The following is a 25,717-nucleotide window of genomic DNA, read 5'->3' on the forward strand; positions in this document are numbered from 1 at the left end:
AAAGAGTGAACATAGACCAAGAGAAAAGGAATGGCAACTTCATAGGGTAGAGGAGGATATATTTAAAATTTATGATATAAAAACAAAAGGTACCAGTAAAAATAAGGTTTTCTTTCTTTCTTCCTTTTTTTTTTTAAAGGAGAAGTTGGATGATTTGCCAGAGGGAAATCCAGAGAGAATTGACCATAGACCCAGTCTTGGTCCCTGGAGGATAATAAAGCTTGTCCTTCTGTATAAGATTTTTCTCTTCATCCCTGACTTCAAAGCATTTCTCCCTTAGCCCAAGATATGTACATTGCATGAAGAGTCAGTGGCAGAGCTGCCTCTTGGCCTGAGAAATGGCGGCTATTGAGAAGAGAATCATATGTCCAACTGGTAAGAGTTTCTGAAAGTCCAGCTTTCTATGGGAGTAGTGAGAGTCCCAGGTCAAGAATCAATCACAGAGTTCTTGACCTGGAGGAATAAGCAAGGAACTGAGCCATGATGCCGTCGTCTCTGCACATTGTATCACTGGCCTACAGGCTGTTCCTCACACATACCGTTCCAACGCCTATCTCTGTGCCTTTGCACTGTCTGGCTTCAATGCTTAGAATTTGCTCCCTCTTCAGCTCCTCCCCTCAAAATGCTTTAAAATTCACCTCAAATGCCATCTTCTACTCAAATCCTTTCTTGACCTCCCCAGTTGCTAGTGACTCACCTTTCTAAAATACTTTGCATTAATTTTTCTATATCTACTTATCTGCACATGGCCAATAAGAGAATGCTGTCTTGTATTTGTGAATCCCATGTTGGGTATTATTTTCTGCATTTGGGCATTTTATTCTGTATTTCTGCCACATAAATTGTTTCTATTGTTTTTGCTTATACTAGTTTCAGCTGCTCTAATGGATTTTTTTTCTAGCTAGGTGTTTATGTATTTTTAAAAAGGGCATTTATTTCACTTTTAAAAAAAGAAACAATAACAAATTTGAGACAAATTTAATTGTTGACCATTTCAAGCAATTATCTATAACTGCTCTCTAGTTATATCTGTTTGTAAAAGGCTGGCATTGCTTTTGGAAACCAGATTATATGTTTTATTGTACTTACCAAAATGAGTAATGATGATGAATATAGGAGACATTGTGGTACCTTTAACTTCCACAAAATAATTGTACAACTTTGAGTTTGTACAGTTTATGTTCAGAAGCATCAAGTAGAGGAAAAAGCTATAATTTCTGTCACAGGCCTACACCAACAGTGATGGTGGCAGATGGTTGCTCCATTGAGACCTGACATACCATGACTAAAATATGGCCATTTTTGCCTGTATCTCAAAAAGTAATCCTGCACCATATTCATTGTCAGTTGGCTCAGATTCACTGTGTGAGTCTCACTTCTGTCATCTGATTCAACTTCATTTTTGCCAAAAAAAAGCATTGCATTTGAAAATACTCAATAATTTTGGCCATTGCTTTTGTCTCCCCTGAGGGGGTGGGAATCTCATGTTCATCTTCCCTAAAATGAGGCATGCCCAATAGTTTATACAACTCTGCCTAAGTCTAGTGGTCTATCCATGCCACACTTAAAACCTACTAGCCTGAAAATGCATTTTGCATTTTTTGTGGAGTAATGAATCGTGGCATAGTAGAAAGGGCTCTTATTTGGGAATCAGAAGATCTGGGTTCTACCCTTCAGCTCAGGTAAGTACCTGTGTGAATTCAGGTAAATCATTTCTCTCAAGTCTGTAAAATGAAAAGGTGGTACCAGGTGATATCTAAAATCCCTTCAGTCACTAAAAAGACATTTTCTAGAATTCTATTTCTTGGTAAGGATTAAGACAGACTTTGAAGTCAGGCAGAGAAAGTTAGACTTAATTCTAAGAGTGGTGGTGAGCCAGTGGAGGATTTTGAACAGTGGAGTGGTGTGACAAAAATGTAGCCTGAAGAAGAAGGCTTATTTCATGATGTCTGTATGAGCCCCCAGACTCAGTCACGATTTTTTCCCCTTTGATGATGATGAGGCAATCTCTTAGGGGCAGCAGAAAAGTTGAGTGAGTTTCAAACACATGCAGGGAGAATATTTGTATAAAAAAAGATTTTTCCTGGAATGGAAATTTTGGGAATTTGAGTAAGTGGCAAGGAGGAGGTTGATTGAGCTTCTGTGTGTCAGCCAGATGCTGTGTGCCTTTAATGCCAGGGAAAGGAAGAATGAGAAATGAGTCAGACTTGGATGAATTTGGGCCACAGAAGAGAAAGGGGAATGAGAGAGACTTGGATGAAACTTTTTTTTCCCAAGGAAAATCACTTTTTTGACAAGCTGTTTCTTTAAGGATGAAGCTTTAAAAGGGGGAGGGGAGGGAGTCAGGTAACTGAAAGGGAGGGAGAGATATTAATGAGGACAAGAGAGGGGGCTGAAATAGATAAGCTCACAGGCCAGGGCTGGGATCTGCTTACTGGTCACTTGCACAGTCCCCCATCTTTCTGTCCTCCAGAGTTATCAGAATGATAGAAGCATAGGCATGGGATTATTTTTCTTGAAAAGCTAAATGATCTCTCAGACAGCCGAGAGAAAGCCAGTGTGGTTAAAAAGTGAAAGGCATTAGATATTGGGCAAAGTGTCAGGAAACATGAACTCAGTTTCTGCTGTAATCCCAGGGGGACAGCAATCTCTGTTCTAAAGCCCTGTATTTACAGCAGAACAGCAAGGCAAATGAGATTTTGATGAGCCAGGGAGGGAGAAAAGATAAATGTGTATAAAAGATTGTGGTCCAGAATCCCCCACATCCCTCCCTTTACCACAAACATCCTAGAGCCTAAGGCTTTAATTCCCTTGTCCTGATGTTCAGGTGAAATATATTTTAAAGGGGCCACAGAAATACAAATTGCCATATGTGCAACCCACTAAGATATGGGAACCAGAATGGTAAGGGTCCCCAGAGGTCATTGGGTATACACCCCTCATTTTACAGATGAGGAAACTGAAGCCCAACAAGGAGAAGTGGGGAGGACATGCTGGATAGGAAGTTAGAGCATTTAGGCTTGAATCCCAACTGTGTTATTTAGTGCCTGTGTGACCTTGGGTGAGTCATGTTGCTTCTCTGGGTCTCAGTTTCTTCATCTGTAAAATAAGGGGTGTGTACCCAATGACCTCTGAGGTTCCTTCTAGTTCCAAATCCATGACCCTAGGTGACTTTTGTGCACTTTCTTCCCTTATTAAACTGTAAGCTCCTTGAAGGCAGGAGTTATATCTCTTTCTTATTTGTATCTTCAGTGCTTAGCACAGTGCCTAGCACATAGTAGGTGCCTAATAAATGTTTGCTGATTATTGACTTGCCCAAGAGCTCATCAGTAGTGAGAGACAGAGCCAGTATTCATACCCAGAATCTCTGACTCCAGAGCCAACATTCTTGAAATGTCTTGAAATTGCCACTTCCTGCCTGGTTTTGGTGTCCCTGGTGATACTTTCAAGTCTTAGGAGGACAGACTTGTGCAACATGCAGGAGAAGGCAGACAGAAGATTACTACAAGACTGTTGAGGTTGAGGCTATAGAGCTGGACTTCTCTTGGCATGTTTCAGGCAAGTCTGTTTTGCCTAGCAAGGGGCCCACTGTATCCCTTACCCCATGGGTGATTGGTGGTCTTTGTCTCTAAAACTGGTGATACTAAACCATTCTCTCTCTTTCTTTATACTGTCTTTTTGGCTGTGCTCTATTCGGTGACTCCTATCTGCTATGCCCAACATGGATACCATGGACTTACCTTACCCTGCTTACCTCTCTTTTATCCTAATTCTGAGAAATGGGTCTGGGGGCATTTGTTCCTATTCTGTGTTGTTTATGTCCTCAGTTTCAGGTGCCAGAGATGATCTTCATGGGACTAGGAGTTCAAGCCATGATAACCTTAGAGCCAGGATTGCAGGTGGGGTGATGCAGCCAGATAGGAAGCCCTGTACAGTCAAGACACCTGGACCTCAAGCCTGAGTGAAGGGTTTTGGACTTGGAACTAGGACTGTGCTCTATGGGATCTGAGCTAAGCCATAAATCTAATCCCTTTCCCCTCCCCAGAGACTGAGGCAGCAGAGAGGAGGAGGAGGATAGGTTGAACGGAGCATTCAGAGGACCTAGCATATGTAAAAAAGGTCTTGGTTTCTGGGACACTGTTGCATGTCATGGCTCTCTCTTTCCTGAGAATTTAGGGCCCACTGAAAGGCCTCTCTTTACTCAGAAGGTATGCTCTTCAAAGGGGCACATGTTATGCTGGGAGGGAGAATGGAGATAGTGACCAGGGAGTTAGGAGGCTGAGATTTTAGTCCTGGTTGCATCAGAAGACCAGTGTAACCTCAGGCAAATTGCTTCTACTTTCTGGGCCTCAGCTTCCTCTTTGGTAAAATGAGGGAGGAGGTTGGTTTAGATCAGGGGTTCTTAACATGGAGTCCATTGATACATTTCAGTGGGTCCCTGAACTGGGATGGGAAAAATTACATCCTTATTTTAATATAATTAGTTTCCTTTGTAATCCTGTGTATTTACTTTATGCATTTCAAAACATTCTTCCGAGAAATGATCAATAGGCTTCTTTTGACTGTCAAAGGGTTCTAAGGTAGAAGAAAGTTTTGAAACTCCTGGGCTAGAGAGATCCCATCTCTTCTGGTTCAAGTAAAATAAATCTATGTTCAATGTGAGAGGCGCCCTAGCATGGTGGATAGAACATTGGCTTTGGGGTCAGAAAGACCTGGATCAAGTCCTCCCAATGACACATACTACCAGGACTACTTTCTGCATTAGCAGAGGGAGTTTCCAAGCCAGGGAGGTAGTGCAGAAGAGGCTTACAATTTGGCAGGTTCCATTCACTCTGTTCATCAGCTTTGTTTCCACCTGCTTGATTGACCTTAGAAGCTCTGAGTATTGAGGGTGCTGTCCTCAGTGCTGATGGCATATTAGGCGGTCTACTTACCAGAGCCAGAGGGCTGAGGCATTTACCTGAGGCATAATAACACAATAAGTAAAGACATAGAGAAGTAAAAAACCTATGGGTCTACTCTACCAAGCAGACTATGGAGAGGAAGCAATGGTAGCTAAACTCAAAAAGAAACGTGTCTCTACAGGTGGTATATTGACTTAGAAAAACCACAGCATCATCTGTACTGTTGTATTGTATTTTTATTGAATTTGTTAAGCATTTTCCAATTACATTTTAATCTGGTTCAGGCTACACTGGGGAGTTTTGCCTCCTGCTTCTGGCCCACTACAATGAGTTTGGCACCTCTGATATAGCGTGTTGGATTTGGAGTCAGAAAAACCTGGGTTCGAACCCTGCCTTTACCACTTACTATCTATGTACCCATGGTGTGCAGGTATTCAGGGAAAACTAGTACCTCTCATGTGATGGCCGCACTTTTCAGGGTCGCTTTCTACCCTTGGTGTCTATCTGCCATCCATCTCACACCTGTGGCTCCAAGAAGCTGTAACATGCATAGCAGAATTGAGAGTGAGGCTGATGATTTTGTGTGACTCTGCCTCACTTAAATCTGATTTATGTGTGAGTCAAAAAACATCATCCATGCATTTTGCCACCTTTACCTATTTCAAAGTCCTATGGTAGTGGGCAAGTGACAAAGCAGTATGTATGGATATACTGGGAGCTCTAGTCACTACCCTGCATATAGTCAGCCCAGGGCATGGGCTTGTCTTCTTACTGGACTGAAGAAGCAGTGAGATATGGCATCCCCTTGGGTGTTTGAGCAACTTTTTTTAAAGGACTGTGATTCTCACTTCCTGGCATGAGAAAGGGACTAGAAAAGTTGCCCTCATAATTATCTGCTTCACCCTAACCTAGCCCTGGCCTGCTTACCATATCAGACAGGGATTCTACCCTGTGGCTGAAACACAAAAAATGTACAAAAGCTTTTGTGAAGATGATTCCACTCACTGGAATGTGTGTGGGCTTATGGACAACACAAAATCCAGTAGACCTGAAAGATGAACAGCTCTTGTGAGAGAACTCAGCAGGTATTATATCCAAATAGCAGCTCTGAGTGAAACAAGCCTAGCACATGAAGTCCAGCTTACCAAAGTTGGAGCCGGGTCCACATTTTTCTGGAATGGCCTCAGTGATGGGGAAGTGCTGTGAAGCTTGCAATAAAAACTAACCTAGTCAACAAGCTTGCATGCTTCCCCAAAGGAGTGAATGACAGGCTCATGACAATGCGATTGCCAGTTGCAGGAAAGTGCCATGCCAACATCATCAGTGCATATGCTCCCACCATGTTGAACCCTGATGAGGTCAAAGAAAAATTTTATGAAGCCCTGGGGACTTTCATCATCAATGCGCTGAAAGAGGATAAGCTTGTGATTCTGGGTGACTTTAATGCCAGAGAAGGCACAGATGATCAGACATGGCAGGGAGTCCTTGGGAGAAATGGAGTTGGAAACAGCAATGGCAATGGTCACTTACCAGTGAAGGCTTGTGCGTCTTATAACTTCACATCACCAAAGCTGTCTTTTTTTTTGCCTAAAGGCAATAAAACTTCATGGATGCATCCTCACAGCAAATACTGGCATTTAATAGACTATGTCATTGTAAAGAGAAGAGACAGGATGTGAGAGTGACAAAGGTGATGTGTGGCACAGAATGTTGGACTGAGCATAGATAGACTTATCCTCACCAAGCTAAACATTTGCATTCAACAAAGGTGGTGGCCCCAAGGCATGACTACTACCAGAAGATTTACTGTCAACAGATTAGAGAGCTTCTCCATGCACAGTTTGCTGCTAATTTGGAGGGGAGGCTGAGCCAATATATGGTTGGCAACAGTGGAGCAGAAAAAGTGTGGGCAGCTTTCAGAGATTTGGTGTACAGGACTGCATTTGCTCATCTGAGCCAGAACACTCACAAACATCAAGATTGGTTTGACAAAAACGATGGGGAAATTCAGAAGCTGCTAAATGAAAAATGAGAATTCCATAGGGTTTACCAGCAGGACAGCTTGTCCATCTGTAATGCGGCATTTAACTCCATCAACAGTAAAGTGCAAGAGAAGATTAGAGAGATGCAGGATTCTTGGCTCAGTAAGAAGGCAGATGAAATTCAGTTTCTCTCTGATAGTAACAATCCCAAGTGCTTTTATGATGCCCTGAAGACTATTTATGGGCCAAAGAACTATGGTACAACTCAACTATGCAATGCTGATAAAGCCACATTGATTAGTAATAGGGACATGATCCTGGAGAGGTAGGCTGAACACTTTCATAATGTTCTCAACAGGCCATCATCAATCAGTGCTGAGGCCGTTGACTGTATATCTCAGGTGGCAGTCAATCCCTTTCTAGCCAAACTTCCAACTGAAGAAGAGGTTTTGAATGTCATTAGGCTCCTCTCATATGGCAAAGTGCCTGGTGCTGATTCCATTCTAGCTGAGGTTCACAAAGCATGGTGTTCACTGCTGATACAAAAGCTGACTGAAATCTCTTGGGTTATATGGCAAGAGAAAGTTATCTCCCAGGAGTTCAAGGACACCTCAATTGTCCATCTCTATAAAAGAAAAGGAAATAGGTTGTCCTGTGACAATCATAGAGTGGCGGTGTTCTCTCTCTTAGTCATTGCTGGGCAAGATTCTTGCCAAAGTCTTCCTTACTAGGTTGATCCTTCAACCTGGAAGATGGTCATCTACCCAAGAGCCAGGGTGGTTTCAGAAAGGGCTGAGGAATAGTTGTTATGGTGTTTGCTGCCTAACAACTCCAGGAGAAATGCCAGGAGCAGAACAGATATCTGCATACAATGTTTGTCAATCTGACCAAGGCCTTTGAAACTGTCAGTCATGAGGGCTTGTGGAAGATCATGGCAAAATTTGGTTACCTGGAGAAGTTCATTAGTATTGTACACCAGTTTCATTCTTGCATAGGCTCTGGATAATGGACTATGCTTTTGAGCTTCCCCAGTCAGCAATGGAATGAAGCAGGGCCGTGTGCTGGCTCCCATGCTTTCTAGCATGATGTTTTCAGTGATGTTAGAGGCTTTCAATAAGCACAAAAATGGCATCAAGATCAGCTACCACACTGATGGTAAATTATTTAACTTGAAAAGGTTACAAGCCAAGACTAAAGTGAAGGGAAAGCTAATGCATGACTTTTTGTTTGTTAATGATTGTGTACTCAATGTAGCCTCTGAGGCTGAGATAACAGAGCATTGATCAATTCTCTGATGCTTGTGCTAATTTTGGCCTGGCAATCAACACCAAAAAACAGAGGTTCTCCAGCCAGCACTATGCTATCCATATGTGGAACCATCAGTTACAGCAAATGGAGAAATTTTGAATGCTGTGGTTAAGTTCACTTACCTTGGCAGTGTACTTTTTACGGATGTACACATAGATGATGAGGTTGATGCATTCATTGCCAGAGCTAGCTTGGTGTTTGGGAGGCTCTGAAGGAAAGTGTGAAAGAGAAGGGGTATTAGGCTGCCTACCAAACTGAATGTCTAAAGAGCCATCGTGCTGACCTCATTGTTGTATGTCTATGAAACTTGGGCAACATACCTGCGCCATGCCAGGAAGCTGAAACACTTCCATTTGATTTGTCTTGGGAAGATTCTGAAGATCACCTGGCAAGAGAAGGTGCCAGACACTGACATCTTTTCTCAAGCTAAACTACTAAGCATTCAAACCCTACTGCAGAGAGTGCAACTCTGATGGGCCAGTCTCGTTGTTTGAATGCCAAATATACTTTTGCCTCAAAGACTATTTTATGGAGAATTCACCAAGGCAAGAGGTCACGTGGAGATCAGAAGAAGCGATACAAGGACACTCTCAAGGTCTTTCTGAAGAACTTTAGAATCAATTGTGAGACAGTGGAGACGCTGGTACAGAACAGCCCAGAATGACATTCCTGCATTAAAGAAGGCACAGTGTTCTATAAGCAAAGCAGAATTGCAATAGCTCAAAAACAAAAAAACATGAGATTAGAGACATCTCCACTCCAAATATTCCTGTGGACTATTTGTGCCTGACCTGTAGTATAACCTTCAGAACTAACATTGGTCTGATCAGCCACAGTTGGAGACACTGTACATTGACCCTCACATAGTGATGTCATTTTGATCATCTTCAAGGACAACAACCATCCACGGGCAAATCACTTAAATTCTCCAAGCTACTGTTTCCTCATCTGTAAAATGAAGGATTTGGGCTTCTAAGTTATCTTCTGGCACCAAATCTATAATCTTATGAATACAGGGCACGATTTTATATTCTTTTATTGGGTACACAGCAAACAAGATAGTTTGAGAGCAGCCATGTGATCCATTCTCCCCATCCCTTTGTTGCTTTCTGAAGCAACTTGTCCAACATTTAACTCTAGAAGGACTCCTCTCTCTTCCTATTGGAGGATGTCAGGTATATCAAACAGCTGAATTTTGTGCCCTTGGTGCCACCCAATTGACATTCCAGTACACACAAAAAAGTGAATATTCTGACTTCAGGGAGCTGTCTGACATCAAGCCTAAATAAGCTTCTTTTCAATACCCATTGTCCCTAGTTTGGCCTGATAGGATCAGACTGAAAAAGTCTAATTACTTCTTTACATGTTGTTCTTTGTCCTTTCTCAAAGAGGATCACAGCATCAGGAAGGTGATGCCACGACTTGCAAGTGAATGGGACTTAAGTGAGCAAGGGCTGTACAAAGTCTCCAGCCTCACTTTCTCCTTTGGAGCCATGTGGGTCCAGTGGCAAGATATAGATCAGGATGATTGGACATGGCCCCCACTTCTTTACGTGATAGCCCTCCCTATCCATGAGGACAGCTATCAATCAATCAACAGATAGATCATTTGTCAAGTACCTACTATGTTCCAGGCATTGTGCTAAGTGCCATGGCTACAAGGAAAAACAAAAAGAGTTCCTGGCCTTAGGGTATTTATATTTTAATAGGGGAGAGAATACGTTAATAGACAGGTACATAAAAGATACATGCCAAGTAGAAGGAAGGTAACTTTAAGAGGGCATGGCTAGGAGGACAGGGAAAGGTTTCCTACAGAAGGTGGTATTTAAGCAAAGAAACCGGAGATTCTAAGAATAAGAGGTGAGGAGAGTGAGCATTCTAGACACAGGAGGGACAGCCAGTGCATGCAAAGGTACTGAGATAGGTAGATGAATCTTGTGCTCAATGAATAGTAATTAGATCAGTGTTGCTGGATGGGAGAGTGCATGGAGGGAAATAGAGGGGGTGAGAAAGCTAGAAAACTAGGAAGATGCCAGGCTGTGAAGGTTTTTAAATGCCAAACAAAGGACTTTGTATTGATCCTGAAGGTAATAGAGAGCTACTGAAATTTATTGAGTAGAGAGGTGATATGATCAGACTCTTCATTTCCCCCCAATGTCTCTTCTACAGGCTACACAGCCCTAATTCCTTTAGTTGATCCTCATACAACATGGACTCAAGATCCTTCACTTCTGGTTGCCTTTCTCTGGAAGCTGATTTATCGAAAGCCTTCTGAAACTGTGGTGGCCAGAAATGAACACAATACTCTGGATATGATCTGACCAAAGCAGAGACCAAAAGGATTCTGATATTATCCTCACAAACCATGACTCTCTTCATGACTCTCAAGACCAGATTAGCTTTCTTAGCTACTCCATTTCATCATTGACTGGCATTTATCTTGGAGTCAACTAAAACCCTCAGATCTTTCTCAGACAGAGTCCTGTATAAAGTTTTTTTCCTTTTTTCCTTATCAGTAGGTATCCCCAAACCAACAGGCTCCTCCTCAAGCACCCCTGGGCCTTAGTTTTCCAATAATTAAAGAGCTACAGAGGCAGCAAACCCCAATACACTTATACGATGCCCCTCCAGACCACCAGTGTCCAATAATTCCTCAAATAAAGCTTTGTTAACTGATTCTGTACTGTATAAACTGCTGCCAGCTTATAGCCTTGATATTAAGACCTTTCGAGGTAGCTAAGTGGTTCAGTGGATAGAGCACTGGGCCTGGAGTCAGGTAAACCTGAGTTCAAATCTGGCCTTAGACACTAGCTGTGTGGCCCTGGGCAAGTCACTTAACCTTGGTTTGCCTTAATCCACTGGAGAAGGAAATGGCAAAACCACTCTAGTATCTTTGCCAAGATAACTCCATGGATAGTATTGGTGAGTTAAGGTGCACAATCACAAAGAGTTGGACATGACTGAATGGCTGAACAACAAATTAAGACCTTCAGTGTAGCCTACCAGTGTAAGACTACTAATAATGCAAGTAACATAAGCAATGTAATTTACTAGCATAGCCTAGTAGTGCAAGACTACTAAGGGTAAACAATTTATGCTTCAGAACCTCAGTAGTTCCAAGATAAAACCCCACAAAAGTGACCTGTATTTGGCTCATCTTTGGATTCACATTTATTATGGTTCAAAATATGGGAGGAGGGGATATTTCCCATGCTAATTCTACCTCACCTAGCTTATTTTGCCTCTAACCATTTTGAAAATGGGAACTTCTAAAGTTACTCAGGTCTAGATATTAAGTTATTCACTGTATTAGGCAAAATCCAACATTGAATCAGCACATTTAATTAGAGTCAAAACAAATAGATAACAAGGAAAAAACTCCATGCATTATTCATAAGTACCATTTCCTCCCTGCTTTCTCCAATAGCCATTTTGGAAACAGTCTTTGAAGATTCATGGCTCTTCTATGTGGAAGAGTTTGTGCAGTAGGCTAGTGGTAAATGATTAACAATCAACTCTCTGAAACACATAGAGGCACCCTCTCTATGCTTGCACACGCGCACACACACACACACACATTTACTTTTAAGTTTAATCTTCATGTGTCTTTGTCGTTGTCGTAAGTTTCGATGGTCCACAAAACAATAAATAAAGCCCTGAATTGTGGTGTTTGCCAGTTTCCAAGATGTCAATGCTTATTTGAGCTGGCTTAAGCATCCCGCTGGGTTTGTCTTTAGTACAGATAGCCTTGCTATCATTGCTCGGAAACTGCTCCCACCAATATCTGCAAACCTCTCTCTTGTTATAGGTCTGCACGCTATTCCCAGCTTGACTGGTCCTAGACTCTGGTTGTGGTCATCTCCATGCTGTCCCAGCTCATCTCACCCTTTCTATGGTCACGAACCTCCAGCAGTGGCCACCTTGTTTCCTGTTTCTAGCTGTTGTTCTCATGACCCAATCACCCTATGCTGTGGGCACACAGTCTCTTGGGGAAATTCGGTCTGTAGAACTTGCGCAATTAGTCCTCCACCATGCTCTTGGTTCAGACAATCCAGACAATGTAGAAATGAATAGGACATGCCTATACAAGAAAGTACATGTTAAGAACCAAATGAGCAAAACTCAAAATACATCTGCTGTGCATATACAGACTCTAGGTTACTCCTCCAATCCCAACTTGACTAGTAGGTCAGATTCCCCAGAGCAAGGCTAATACTGCTCATTTTCCTTTAAGGGTCTTAGTGATATATCCTTGAGGGATTCTTCTAATGCTAAACCCATGAGCTTTTATCCCATGTGTTTCCTAATAACATTTGACCAGTTAACATCTTCCCAATAACATTTAGCTAGTAATGACTGCCCCAACATAATTTTGACCAATTGATACCTCCTCAATATAATTGAAAATCTGTTAGCATCAATTAGCTTTTATAAATGGATACTGACTGATGAAATCTAGAAAGGACAGATGTATAAGAACACCACCTTCAATCAGAGTATGCTCTTCTCTCTATAACTTGGTCACTGGAGACAGTGGGCTTGACCTTAAAGTGGTCACTACAAAACATTCCTCACACCCAGTTCACTTCTGCATGTGGCAGAAATGAATGATGTTGCCTTCATTGTAGGACGCTGTCTTGGCTCCCTGGTTAAATCACTATTGGCCAGGATTGAGCAGGTCACTCCTCAGGGTTAGCTCCTCTCCACAGGTCATCTTCTGTGGTTACTGGAAGGCTCTGCTATGGATTCCAGTTCCTGGGCCACTGGTGGCTCCTCTGACCTTTTGAAGCTTACAAGGTCATTCCATCTCCTAAATACATTCTCCTAAGAGTAGGAAGGAATGAAATACAAGGAAGATAGAAAAACAGCAGTGCCATGTGTATAAAACTTCACTTGACTAGATGAGAGGGGGCAGAGGCCCTTCTTTTCACCCAGAGTCATAGTTTGTCCACTTCACTTGAAATCCACCAGGGAAAGACAGACATAGAGTTCCTCCTTTGAAGTCTTTCGTATTGACACTCAAGGTCAGCTCAATGGCCAATTAAAATAAAAGGCTTTCCTTTATTATTCAGTAAGTGGACAGGAAACAGTTATAGAATATCTGCTTGCTCTGAAGTGGAGGCAAGAATCCTTCATTAAGCACGCCCAGAAGCAGGCTGACAGAAGGTGGAATACAGTGTGAAAGCCCCAAAGACTTAACCAGGCCTCTGTTATACTTTCTAGGGTAACTGAAAAGGAGGGAGAGCTGTCTGTGGGCTTTGCTACTGGGGAGGAAGAAGGAATATCACACCACAGACGGAGAGCAAGCAGGATCTGTTGAGGGCTTCTAGACGAGCCTGCTCATTTAACAGAAGAGCTAACTGAAATCAAGATAGGACAAGTGACTTGACCAAAATGACAGAAATATTAAGTCACAGAGCCAGAATCTGAACCCTGTTGTGGGCGAGGACACTGGTGGACTTGAGGAGATGTAAGTTAGCCCCCTATATTCCTATACACCAGATAGGACTATTGGGGGCAAGGAAATTGTGGCTAGACTTGGATCAGTTTAGGTTAATTTTGCCCTCCAGGCAGATTGATTTAGGACAGAACTATGGAGTAATAACAACAAACAGTAACAACAAGCATCTATTAAGTGCCTATTATGTACTAGGCACTGGCTAAGCACAGAGAACTGCCTCCATCTTATATTTATGCTTTTATCTTTCTGAACTGCTTTTAACAATGATTTCTTCCTGGAGGTATTGGAAGATGTTTTTAGTGGAAGTACCATTTGTTTGAACCTTTGGGTTCTGAGTAATACATTGTATCAGATCCAGGATCACTAAATTTTAAACTTAGACGCTATAACTGTAAATCCTTGCTAGCCATCCAGACACTGAAGCCTAGAAAGGAGGAAGTGATTTGCCCAAAGTCATAGAAATGATTAGAACCAAGGACCTCTGGTTCTAGATCTAGTGCTTTTTCAACGTGGTACCATATGTGCTTCCTCAAGATCTTTCAGGGATCTCTGATTTTATCAATGGGACTGATGGACCCAGACTCTCAGCCCTCTACAGTTAAGTAGATGATGCTTAACAGCTGCTGTAACCTGTGGCCAGTTTGGTGATGAGCCCCTCTGAACCTAGCTAGACGCACAGTCTATTACTAGATTAATGCTCAGAACTTTTCCAGAATGGCAGGATCTTAGAGAAGCTCATGTTTTCTCAAAGGCATCACCACGAGAATCCAGGGTCACATCCATGTCATCCTGAGACATTGGCATAGAACTCCAATGGAGGATGGAGTTACCAGTTTTATTGTTGTTTATTTACATGTTTTAGTCATGCCCAACTCTTCATGACCCCATTTGGGGTTTTCTTAGCAAAGATACTGGAGTTGTTTGCCATTTCCTTCTCTAGCTCATTTTACAAATGAGGAAATGGAGGCAAACAGGGTTAAATGACTTGCCCAGGGTCACACAGCCAGTAAGCGTCTGAGGTCAGATTTAAACTCTAGGCCCATCATTCTATCCACTGAACCATCTATCTTGGCCCAGACAGAGAATCACCTATGCTTTCTAAACTAATCTTTAACTAAAGTTTTCCAAGTCTAGTTTGGCCCATTGTAGTTTCATCCAGGAAGCAGCAACCTTTCCCAGTTATGATTTCCAGATGAGGACATTTTCTATCCTAGGACACCCCCTTCAGGAGAAACCAAGGTCCTGCTGCCATGACCTCCCTTTCCAGCCTCATCTCTCACTCCTCCTCCAGAAGAAGCCGTGGCTTGAATCAATCTGCTTTGCTTACATGTCTCTTGAACATGCTATGGGTCACTCCCTCATGCCAAGATGGGCAGGAATCACTCAGACATTAGGACTCTGACTAGGTGTTGGAAGATACATGGATAATCATAGAGGAAGGAGGCAGTGAAAGGAGCTCTGGATTTGGAAGGATCCAGATGATCTGGATCTTGAATCCTAGCTCAGCTAATTACTATCTTGGTGACCTCCCACAGGTCTTTTCTTCTCTTTGAGCCTCAGTTTACTCATCCATACAATGAAGTAGCCAGACGAGATCAAGTGTGTGCTGGTAAATGTTTAACAACTGGCTGTCTGGGGGGGAAATATGATAAGTTTATTCTGCATTATTAACATTTTTCTCAATCACTTTTTTTTCGTGCTTTTTGGTGAGGCGATTGGGGTTAAGTGACTTGCCCAGGGTCACACAGCTAGCAAGTGTTAAATGTCTGAGACTGGATTTGAACTCAGGTCCTCCTGACTCCAAGGCCAGAGCTCTATTCACTGTGCCACCTAGAAGCCCCTCAATCACTTTCTTAAGTCTAGACAGTCAACAAAGCAATAAATTAAGTCCTGATTTGTAGCATTGCCAATTTCTGAGGTACTTACACTGGAAATTTAACAAACATTGGAGCTGGTTCCAGCACACCTTTGGGCTAGATGAACTCAAAGATCTATTCCAGGGGTGGGGAACCTATGGCCTTGAGGCCACATGTAGCCCTCTAGGTCCTCAAGGGCATCCCTTTTACTGAATCCAAACTTCACAGAACAAATCTTGTTCTTCTTGTGATGCACATGTCCATGATCCTATTGTTATTCATCCTTCGTTTTTAAAGAGGACCAATGACCTTCCGGGGTGATGTCTTGACTTGTATATGCATTGGATTTAAGTGAGGCAAACTTGCACAAGAAGTCACTAGCCTCACCCTCTCTTCCAGAGTCATCGAAGTCCAGCGGCAAGACAGAAGTCAGGAGGACTGGTGATGGCCCAGGATGTAGTACACGACCTTGGCGTTTTTAACATCTGACCAAGCTCTAAGTGCTCCACTTTGCCTTCTTTAGCCACCTTCATGGCCACTGAAACCAATTTTTCTCACCCAGCCATTCTGCTGGGAGAAGTCTTCACATGGTTGGGGTAGACATCCCCTAACTCATCAATGGATCAGAAGCCTATCAGTTACCCTCACCCTGGTTTAGCCCACCTGCATTACAAGAAAGGGCAAGGAGTCAGTCAAGGCATGAAGGAGTAAGCTATAGCATGGTCAAAGGCCATGTCAGGCTGACTAGATCAGAGGGTACTTGTGGGAGATGAGTGGGAGAGAAGGCTGGAAAGGGTTGTTGTGGCAGCTGAACCTTGAATAGCGGGCTGATGGTAGACTTTATTTGGCAGGCAGGTAGTTGGTCAATCAGCATTTATTCAGTGCCTACTATGTGCCAGGGACTGTGCTAAGTGCTAGGGATACAGAGAAAGGCAAAAGACAGTGCCTGCTGTCAAGGAGCTCACAGTCTAATGGGGGAGAAAACATGAAAACAACTATGTACAAACAAAATGTGTAAATTAGATATATTGGATCCAGTATTGGATCTATTGGATAAACTGGAGATAATCACAGAGGGAATACACTAGAACTGAGGAAAGGCTTCTTACAGAACATGGGATTTTAGCTGGGTCTTGAAAGTAGCCAGGGAAGCCAAGAGGCAGAAATGAGGAGGCAGAGCATTCCAGGCATGGGGAAGAGTCAGTGAAAACGTCTAAAGGCTAAAGATGGAGTGTCCTGTGAGAGGAATGTCAAGGAGGTCAGGGTCAGTTGAATACATGTCAGAATACATGGGGTGAGGCATAGGACATAACAAGACTAGAAAAGTAGGAGGGAACAAAGTTGTGGAGGGTTTTGAAGGCTAAGCAGAGGATTTTATATTTGATCCTAGAGGCAATAGGGAGCCACGGTAGTGAAAACTGTTATTTTTTTTAACAATAAGATTAAAGGAAGATTAATATGGCAGTAGTGTGTAGAAGGAGTTTGGGTAAGAAAGAGCCTAGAAGCAAGGAAACCAGTTAGGAGGCTATTTGTTCTGCCACTTATCACCTGTTGTAGGACTATGGACAAGTTACTTCATTCATATCTCTAGCTTTCTCATCTGTCAAATGAGGGAGTTACTAGAAGCCTCTCAGGTCCCTGGGCAGCTGGATGGTGCAATGGATAGTGTCCAGTCTGGAGCTGGGAAGAACCATCTCCCTGAAATCAAATCTGGCCTGTGACGTTTACTATCTGCTTGACCCTGTGCAAGTCACTTAACCCTATTTGCCTCAGTTTCCTTGTCTGTGAGATGAGCTGGAGAAGGAAATGGCAAACCACTCTGATATCTTTGCCAAGAAAACCCCAAATGGGGTCAGGAAGAATCAGACATGATTGAAAAATGAAAAATGAAAATGTCAGGTCCCTTCCAGTTATAATCTATGATCCTATCATACTTTTATCCTATAATCCAGGCATAAGAAAACAAGAAACATTATGAGGAAAAAGTCAATAGAACTTGGTGATTAACTGGTAATGGAAGGTAGGATATGGAGAAAAACCCATAGTGCAAATAATTGCCCCCAGTTTTATTTTGGGTTTGAGAGGCATACTCCAGATCACCAGGATCACAGGAAAAGAAGAACATAGATCTCAAGTAAAGAAGGTTTTAAAGGTTATTTAGTTCAGTGAGAGAAACCATGAAATCGAAGCCTGGAGAGGGAAAGTGATTTGCTCACAATCACACTGGCAGGTATCAGAACCAAGACTCGGTACTGGATAGGAACAAAAAGGTGGGCAGTTGCCCTTGGAGTTTTCCTCACTGTCTTCAGTCTGGACTAGTTTGTTTGGAGTAGCCTTGAGTATTCACAAAAGAGGAAGATTACAGAGAAAGACTGCGACTTCCCTGTTAGCCCACTGTCTATGGGTTTGTAATTCAGGCCGGCCTCCTTCTTTGTTATTGTCAAAGAAATCTGTTTCCCTTTTCTCCCCTTGCCTCCTCTCTCATTCCCTTCCTCCTCCTAGATTTCTCTCTTTCTTTCCTCCTCCTCAAATTCCTTTTCCTCCTCTCCTCTTTCTGTCTCATTCCATCCCTCCTGCCAGCCCTCTCCCTTTCTTGCCTTCTCTCTTCCCCTTGCTTCATTCCTTTCCTCCTTCTGGCCCTCTCCCTTTTTTTCACCCATATCTCTCTAGCCTTTCTTATTTTTTCTCTTTCTTTCCTATATCCTTCTCTCTTTCTCCTTCTTTCCCTCTTCCAATTTCTGTCTCTTTGTTTCTCTAGCTTCCTCCCTTCCTTCGTCTCCCTTTGTCTCTTCCTATTTTCCTCCTATCCTCTGACTCCTCTTCTGTCAATTTCTACTCTTCATTGTCTCTTTTTCCTTTCTCTCCCTTTTCCCCTTTTCTCCTCTTTTCTCTCTTCCTCTTCCTCCCTTTCTCTCTTTCTCACCCTTTGTTTCTCCCTGTGTGTGTCTCTTACTCACCTTCCCTCCCTCTTCCTCTATCCTACTTCTCTCTCTTTCTCTTCCTTTCTCTCTTTTTCTCTCCCTTGGTTTCTCAGTGTATAGTTCTTTCTCTTTCTCTCTTCCTCTCTCCTGTCATCTTCTTCTATCTTTCTCTCTCCCTTTGTTCTCTGTTGTTTATTTCTATCTGTCCGTCTATTTCTCTTGCATCTGTCTTTCTTTTTTCTCTCCTCTCTTACATTTGCCTAACTCTTTGTTCTGGAAACAAAATCCCAAAGAAGGTGCATATCAGGAAAATGAGAGGCTGGGAGAGGGGGGATGTGGGGGAAGGGAGGGGTGGGGAAAAGGGGAGTTTCCAGTCCTTAGTGATGAAACAATGAAACTTTAAGAACATTTACTTTGCCAGAATTGCCATGCAGACCCCAAGATGTTTTCCAGAGAGCACCTAGTGACAGAATACTCAGGACAGACAGGTCTGGGCCTGAACTAGCAATGAAAAGGCACAAATAAAATTGTATTTTGATTGTTTGGGGGTGACGGTGGTAAGAACTCGGTAGCCTTTTACTCCTTTAGCCCTTAACCTGCCTGCTGCCCTGCTTCTCCTCTCCTCATTGGACTGTCTTTCCCTCTTCCCTGACTCATTCTCTCCATTCTGCAGGTTTGAGCCATAAATTCCCACAGCAGCCAGTGGAAGTCATTAATGTTCATGGGAACCTGGCACGTAAATCCTTACATGCAGCCCTGAAAAGCCTACACAGTCTTCTTTCCAAAAGCCCACCGGGGACTTCCTGGAGGCGGCATGTGCCTCCCTCTGCCTGCTTCTGCAGCCAGCTCTGAGTCTGGAAGCTCACAGTTTCATTGCAGTCTCGCTTAATGGTTATGTTCCTCTTAGCTCACTGCTTCCGGTCTTAATTAGACTCGATGGCTTTTGTGGCAGGCAACAAACAAAAACAGTGTCGGCTCTGGGAACTCCCCAATGTGGCAAGCTATCTTTAGGGGAGGAAGAAAAAGAAGAAACCAGAGAATGAAGAATAGGATTGTTTTAGATTTGGAAGGAATCATGTGGTCTGATCTCTCTCTCTCTCTCTTTCTCTCTCTCTCTCTCTTTTTACCAGAGAGGAAACTGAGGCTCAGAGAGGAAGCAATTTACATGATTATAGGATTTAGAGCTTGTCAAGTCGTGAAATAAGTCAAACTCATAAATGGAGAAATAAAGCATTTTTAATTGAGATAACAGGACAGCAAACCTGCCACTCTGGGGGATGTCCCATTGGCATACTCACAGGAAAAGATGCTTAGACTTTTAGGAGAAAAGGGGGAGGGGGTCATATTAGATAGCAAGACCTGGTCATGAGATCCCAGTAGCACTTGGCAATCTGGGCATGAATGCCCACTCATTCTAGTTAATGTACCCTTCATGATCTAACTCACCATAAATCTCAATAAACAGGACAAGGACATGAAGAGCTGAGGTCCAGCTCAAGCTAAGTTCCTTTACAAGAGAAGATCCCAGGGTAGGGACTTGGGGTGTGGTTCAGCTCAATCTAATGGAGAGTAAATTATCTTAAGAGTAGGAATGCAAGGAAGGACATTACTGAAATCTGACAAACACTACGATCATTTCAGGGAGTGGAAGGTAAACAGTTATCTCTTCCACATAGGGGAGAGGGGTTAGGGCACAATGCCGCCACTCCCCACCCCTTCCACAATCTGGAAAATCTGCTAAAATTTTTTTGGCCATCCCTTTGTACCAGAGAAGTCTGGATTTTTTTTCTTTTATGGGGTGTTTACGGTCTTATATTGTAAATTTGGGTTAAGTATTTGATTATAGACTCTGTTTCATCTGCTGGCCTTCGAATGTCCTCTGTGGGCTTCCACAAAACTTCCCCAAAAAATCCCATTTAAGTTCTTATGCCGACCCAGAATGTTGAAACCTGCGATAGTGAAAGTCTCAATGTGGAAGGGATAACTGTATTACATTTGGTATTAACAATTTTTTTCTGTCATTACAGTAACAATTTTTCTGTCAAGCTGGGAAGGACTTTAGAAAGGACCTTGTTCCCTTTCATTTAATAGAGGAAAGAATCCAAGCCCAGAAAAGAGAAATGTTGCCCGAGGTCAAACAGGGAGTAAACTACAGGGGCAGGACTGGACCTCAGTTCCCCTCCTCTAAATTCAGCACCCACCATGCCTGGACAAGAACCTTCCTCAATTCTTATTACAGTAGTCTGCTCACTCCAGCAAGCTATTTTCAGTTGGATTGATTATGAACCTAGCATTCAGCCATCCCCAGTCATTTCATAACCTCCTTCCTTGTGAAATTCATTATAAAGTATGTCTGCCTTGTAACTCAGCCTCAGGGATTTTTATTACTAGAAATGCCAGCAAGATACTGTTATAACATCAGGAGGATCTGAGTTCAAATCTCACTTGAGATGCTTAATTCCTGGGCAAGTCAGGAAAACCCAATTGTCTAAAAAAAAAAAGATACTGTTCTAACAGCATCACCTATGATGTCAGGCTCATAGCATGGGCAGCCAATGACTCTTACTGAAGGCAATGAGATGTCTTACTGGACAGAGCCCTGGAATCAAGAAAACCTGAATTTGAATCTGGCCTCAGATGTTTTCTAACTGTGTGAGCCTGGGTAAATCACTTTACCTCTGTCTGCCTTAGTTTGTTGTTTTAATCATTTGGGTTGTGTCTGATTCTTTGTGACCCCATTTGAGGTTTTCTTGGCAAAGACACTGGAGTGGTTTGCCATTTCCTTCTCCAGCTCATTTTACAGATGGAGAAACTGAAGCAAACGGGGTTAAGTGACTTGCCCAGGATCATACAGCTAGTAACTGTCTGAGGCCAAATTTTAACTCGGGGATCTATTGTACCACCTAGCTGCTCCCCCTGCCTCAGTTTCCTTATTTGTAAAATGAGCTGGAGAAGGAAACGGCAAACCACTCCAGTATCTTTGCCAAGAACACCCCAAATGGGGTCATGAAGAGGGGGACATGACTGAAAACAACTCAACAAAAACAACAACCACCATATATGATTTACATAAACTCTGAGTACCTCTCTGCTTGGGACAGTTAAGTGAGAAAGTGAATAGGGTGCCTGGCCTAGAGTCAAGAAGACCCTGGCCTCAGACACTAGCTGTATGTGACCCTGGGCAAGTCACTTCACCCTGTTTGCCTCCATTTTCATCTGTAAAATGAGCTGGAGAAGGAAATAGCAAACCACTCCAGTATCTCTGCCAAGAAAACCCCAAACAGGGTCACAAAGAGTCAGACATCACTGATATGACTGAACAACAATAACATCTGACCCTAGTTATCTGACAGTTCACTTTCTACTACACCCTGAACACTACACTTCATCCTCAGTTTTCTTATCTAGACAATGGGTATAATAATTCCTTCTCTACCTAGTCACAGGGTTATTGTGTGGGTTCAAATAAGATACTATATAGGACAGCATTTTATATCTTGTTGAGGGTCCAGTACAAATGTAAGGGATTATTATGTCACATTATTGACAAAGAGGTGTAGGCAATGACCGGGCAAGGTAATGTAAGAATGAAAAGAGTCTTGGATCAAGAGTCCTGAGTTCAGATTGCTTACTATTTATGTGACTTAGAGTCACTTCCACCTCTCTGGGCCTCAGTTTTCTCATCTGTAGGATCAGGGTGTTGGATTAAATGATTTCTCAGGTCTAAATCCTATGATTATATGACCTAGCAGTCCATAATATTTATGTCCAGGGATGTCTACAAGAACCAGCTTGAACCTACTAGAGAAAGCCAATTGTTAACTTTTCAGTAGGAGCATTTACACTTCAGAAATTGGCAAACATTATAAATCTGGGCTTGATTTACTGTTTTGTTGATTTAAGCTTTGTTGACTTGTAGCTTTAAGGAAGTGGTGCAAAGATGTTAATAATGCTGATTAAATTTTTAAAAATGTATCAAATGTGCATTTTCTCTCCACACAGAACCAGTTGTTAAACATTTATCAGCATACCATGGATTGTATTTCAGTAGTTCAGTGGATACAAAATCTCACAATGTGGGTATTCCCTCCATTGGTGCAAATTGCAACCCATTTGTGCCTTCATGGATTCTCATCCATGTCATTTCTTAGCTAGCCCCCAATCTCAAGAGTACATTACATATAATAGGGCTTCCCTCACAACAACACTATGAAGTTAAAAAATGGTGAATATTATCATTCCTATTATTAATGTTAATTATATAATTAACATACTGTAATTCATTATTAAAATAATAAGAAAAATGATTTATATAACCTATATCAAATTGCTTACTGTCTTAGGGAGGAGGAGGGAGAAAAATTTGAAACTCAACATCTTATAAAAATGAATGTTAAAAATTGTCTTTACATGTAATTGGAAAAATATAAAATATCATTTAAAATGATTATTAAATTATTATTGTTATTAATGAAGAAACTGAGGCTCAGAGGGGTTAGTGAAGTGCCCAAAGTTGCAAAGCTAATTTATGGCAGAGCTGACTTGGAACTTAGGTCATTAACTGACTACACTCCCTGTTGTTTTTTTTTCTGGTTCATCCTTGTTTGTGTTGAAAGAGAAAAACTCTTGATTGTATTTGCCTCTTGTATTTGCAAAATCGCTTCCATCTGGTCTTGTCTCTTATGTGCTCAGATGTTTTGGCAGTGTTTGGGGGCCTTAAAGCAACAGCTAGGGTGAAGGCCTTTTACCGAGGTCACTTATTGGCAGTGACCTCCAGAAACCCAGGCACTGCTGCCTCAGGGTCAGGGACCTTTGTGAGCCCCAGATCCATATGGCCCGCAGTGCCGTTCCCAGGAAGGCCGCAAGGGACAGCTCCCCATTACTAGTGTGGCTGCTGCCCTCTACTGGCCAACCTACAGAAAGACTGTAGCCTGAAGATTGAGGGATTGAATTGGGTGTCAGGAGAGCACGAATTCAGTGCTTTTTTTCTTATTTCTTTTCTTCTGCCTTCCAGAAACAGTTGCTTCCCTCCCCTTTCCTTCTTCCTGCCCTACCCCCACCCCGAAGTTCAGGGCCTTAGATAATCTTCCCTCTGGAACTGGTCCTAGGAAAAACAGATGAAGTCTGTCATCCATGTCTGTAACCTGGCTTTGCTTACCTCCCCTCTTTTCAATTTATAGAGTAAGAGAACCATAGAACTCAGGAGGATCTTAGAGACCACCTAGTGTAGGAGTTCTTAATCTGACATTCCCTTCCACCCTCTTAGAGTCCATGGGTAGGTTTCAGGAGATCTGTGAACTTGATGGGAAAATTTTAAAAATTACATCTTTATTTTCACTAATCTCTAAGTGAAATTTAGGCTTTCCTTCAATTGTTTAAAAGCATAATTCTGAGAAGGGGCTTCACCAGATGGCCAAAGTGGTCCATCACACACACACACACACACACACACACACACACACATACACACACACACACTCACACACACACACACACACACACATTGAGAACTCATGATTAAGCTTCACACATTTTACAGAAGGGGAAATTAAGGCCCAAAGGAAAGCGACATCAAAAAGATCACACAGTAAGTAACTCAGTCAGGACTCAAACCAAGTTCCCTAGGCTCCTAACTGCAGGATTTTTGTGGGGTAGAAGGAGGGCATTGGATTCTAGGATAGGGCAGTATAGACAAATTCTTCCCCACCCCTCAAATCTTTTGTGAACAAATTACCTATGCTGTCTCTGTGTTTCCTCTCATTCCTGGAAGCCATGGATTCAATTCAATTCTACAGTATTACTATGCTGAAAGTTAGGGTGACTCAGTATCCCACTGTTCCCAGCTGAGCTTATCAATCAGTGTTGGGAGAAGCTCTGATGGGGAAGGAGACACTTAGTCTACAGCTTTTCGTATTACCTGATCTTTGTCATGTACCCCCACCTGCAAAGTGTCATGTTCTTGCTACCTTAGGGAGAAACTGAGATGCAAGGGCCCATCCTCTTTTGCTGAAGTGGTCCTGTCTGAATTGTCTTAAAGTTACCTATAAAAGCCATACCCACATTGAAGCCATTACTGATCTTCAGTGATCAACCCATTGATGTGTTGCTACCTTGACATACTTATAATAAAATCCTTTTAATTCTCTTTGTCTTGAATTTTGCCTTGTTAATCAGAATGAAAGCCCAAATGAAGAATTTTCCTCTCAACAACAGGTACTAGTCCTAGGTGGCACCATAGTGCACAGAGTGTTGGGCTTAGAGTCAGAAAGACTCATGTTCCTGAGTTCAAATCTGACCTCAGACATTTATTACCTATATGACCCTGGGGAAGTCACTTACCCGTATTTGCGTCAGTTTCCTCATCTGTAAAATGACCTGGGGAAGGAAGTGGAAAACCACTTCAGTACCTTTGCCAAGAAAACCGCAAATGGGGTCACGAAGAGTTGGACATGACTGAACAAGAAGAACTAGATAATTTTTGAAGTCCCTTCCAGCTTTGCCATTCTACGGTTCTACGATTTTATGAGAAACAGCAAGGTATGGTTGAAAGAATCCTGACTTGGGAGTCAGGAAGCCTGGGTTCTATTGTGGGTTCCTCCTCACTTTCTATCTGTGACTTTAGAGAAGTCACATCATCTCTGCAGGCTTTAGTGTCCTACTCTATAATATGAAATATTCTAGATATAATATAGATATTTATATAGATATAATATAGATACTTATATAGATATAATATAGAATTAATAGATGGTTTTGTATAGATATACAGTATGGAAATAATAGTTTTATATAGTTATGTAATATAGAAATAATAGATATATAATATAAAAATAATAGTTTCTAGCTAGTCCTGTTTGTTAAATTCCTGGATACTAATACTTCCCAAGTCTTGTTCACAAATTCATGTTAATCCAAATTAATGGAATTTTGCTACAGTTCGGAATGGCCTCCATGTCCTCTTTGGTACCTGGAATGCTTTACTCTTTTAGGGACACACAGCCTTCCCTTCCAACCTATCTTTGCAGGATGATTTCATGTTCTCCCACTCACATACCTCACTTTCCAGCCTATGTGATGTTCCCCCATACACAACATTCCTTCATTGCCCACCTCTGTGCCTTCGAACTGGCTGTCCCCATTACCTAGGATGCTCTCCCTTGTTGCCTCTGATGCTTGGACCCTCTAACTTCCTTCATGGCTCAGCTTAAGTTTTATACTTCCTACAGGAGACCATTCTGGATCCCTTCTCCCCAGCAATTATTAGTAAATCCCCCTAACTGAAATT

Source organism: Phascolarctos cinereus, unplaced genomic scaffold (assembly GCF_003287225.1).
Source record: "Phascolarctos cinereus isolate Bilbo 61053 unplaced genomic scaffold, phaCin_HiC Scaffold_5;HRSCAF=322, whole genome shotgun sequence".
Classification (NCBI taxonomy): Eukaryota; Metazoa; Chordata; class Mammalia; order Diprotodontia; family Phascolarctidae; genus Phascolarctos; species Phascolarctos cinereus.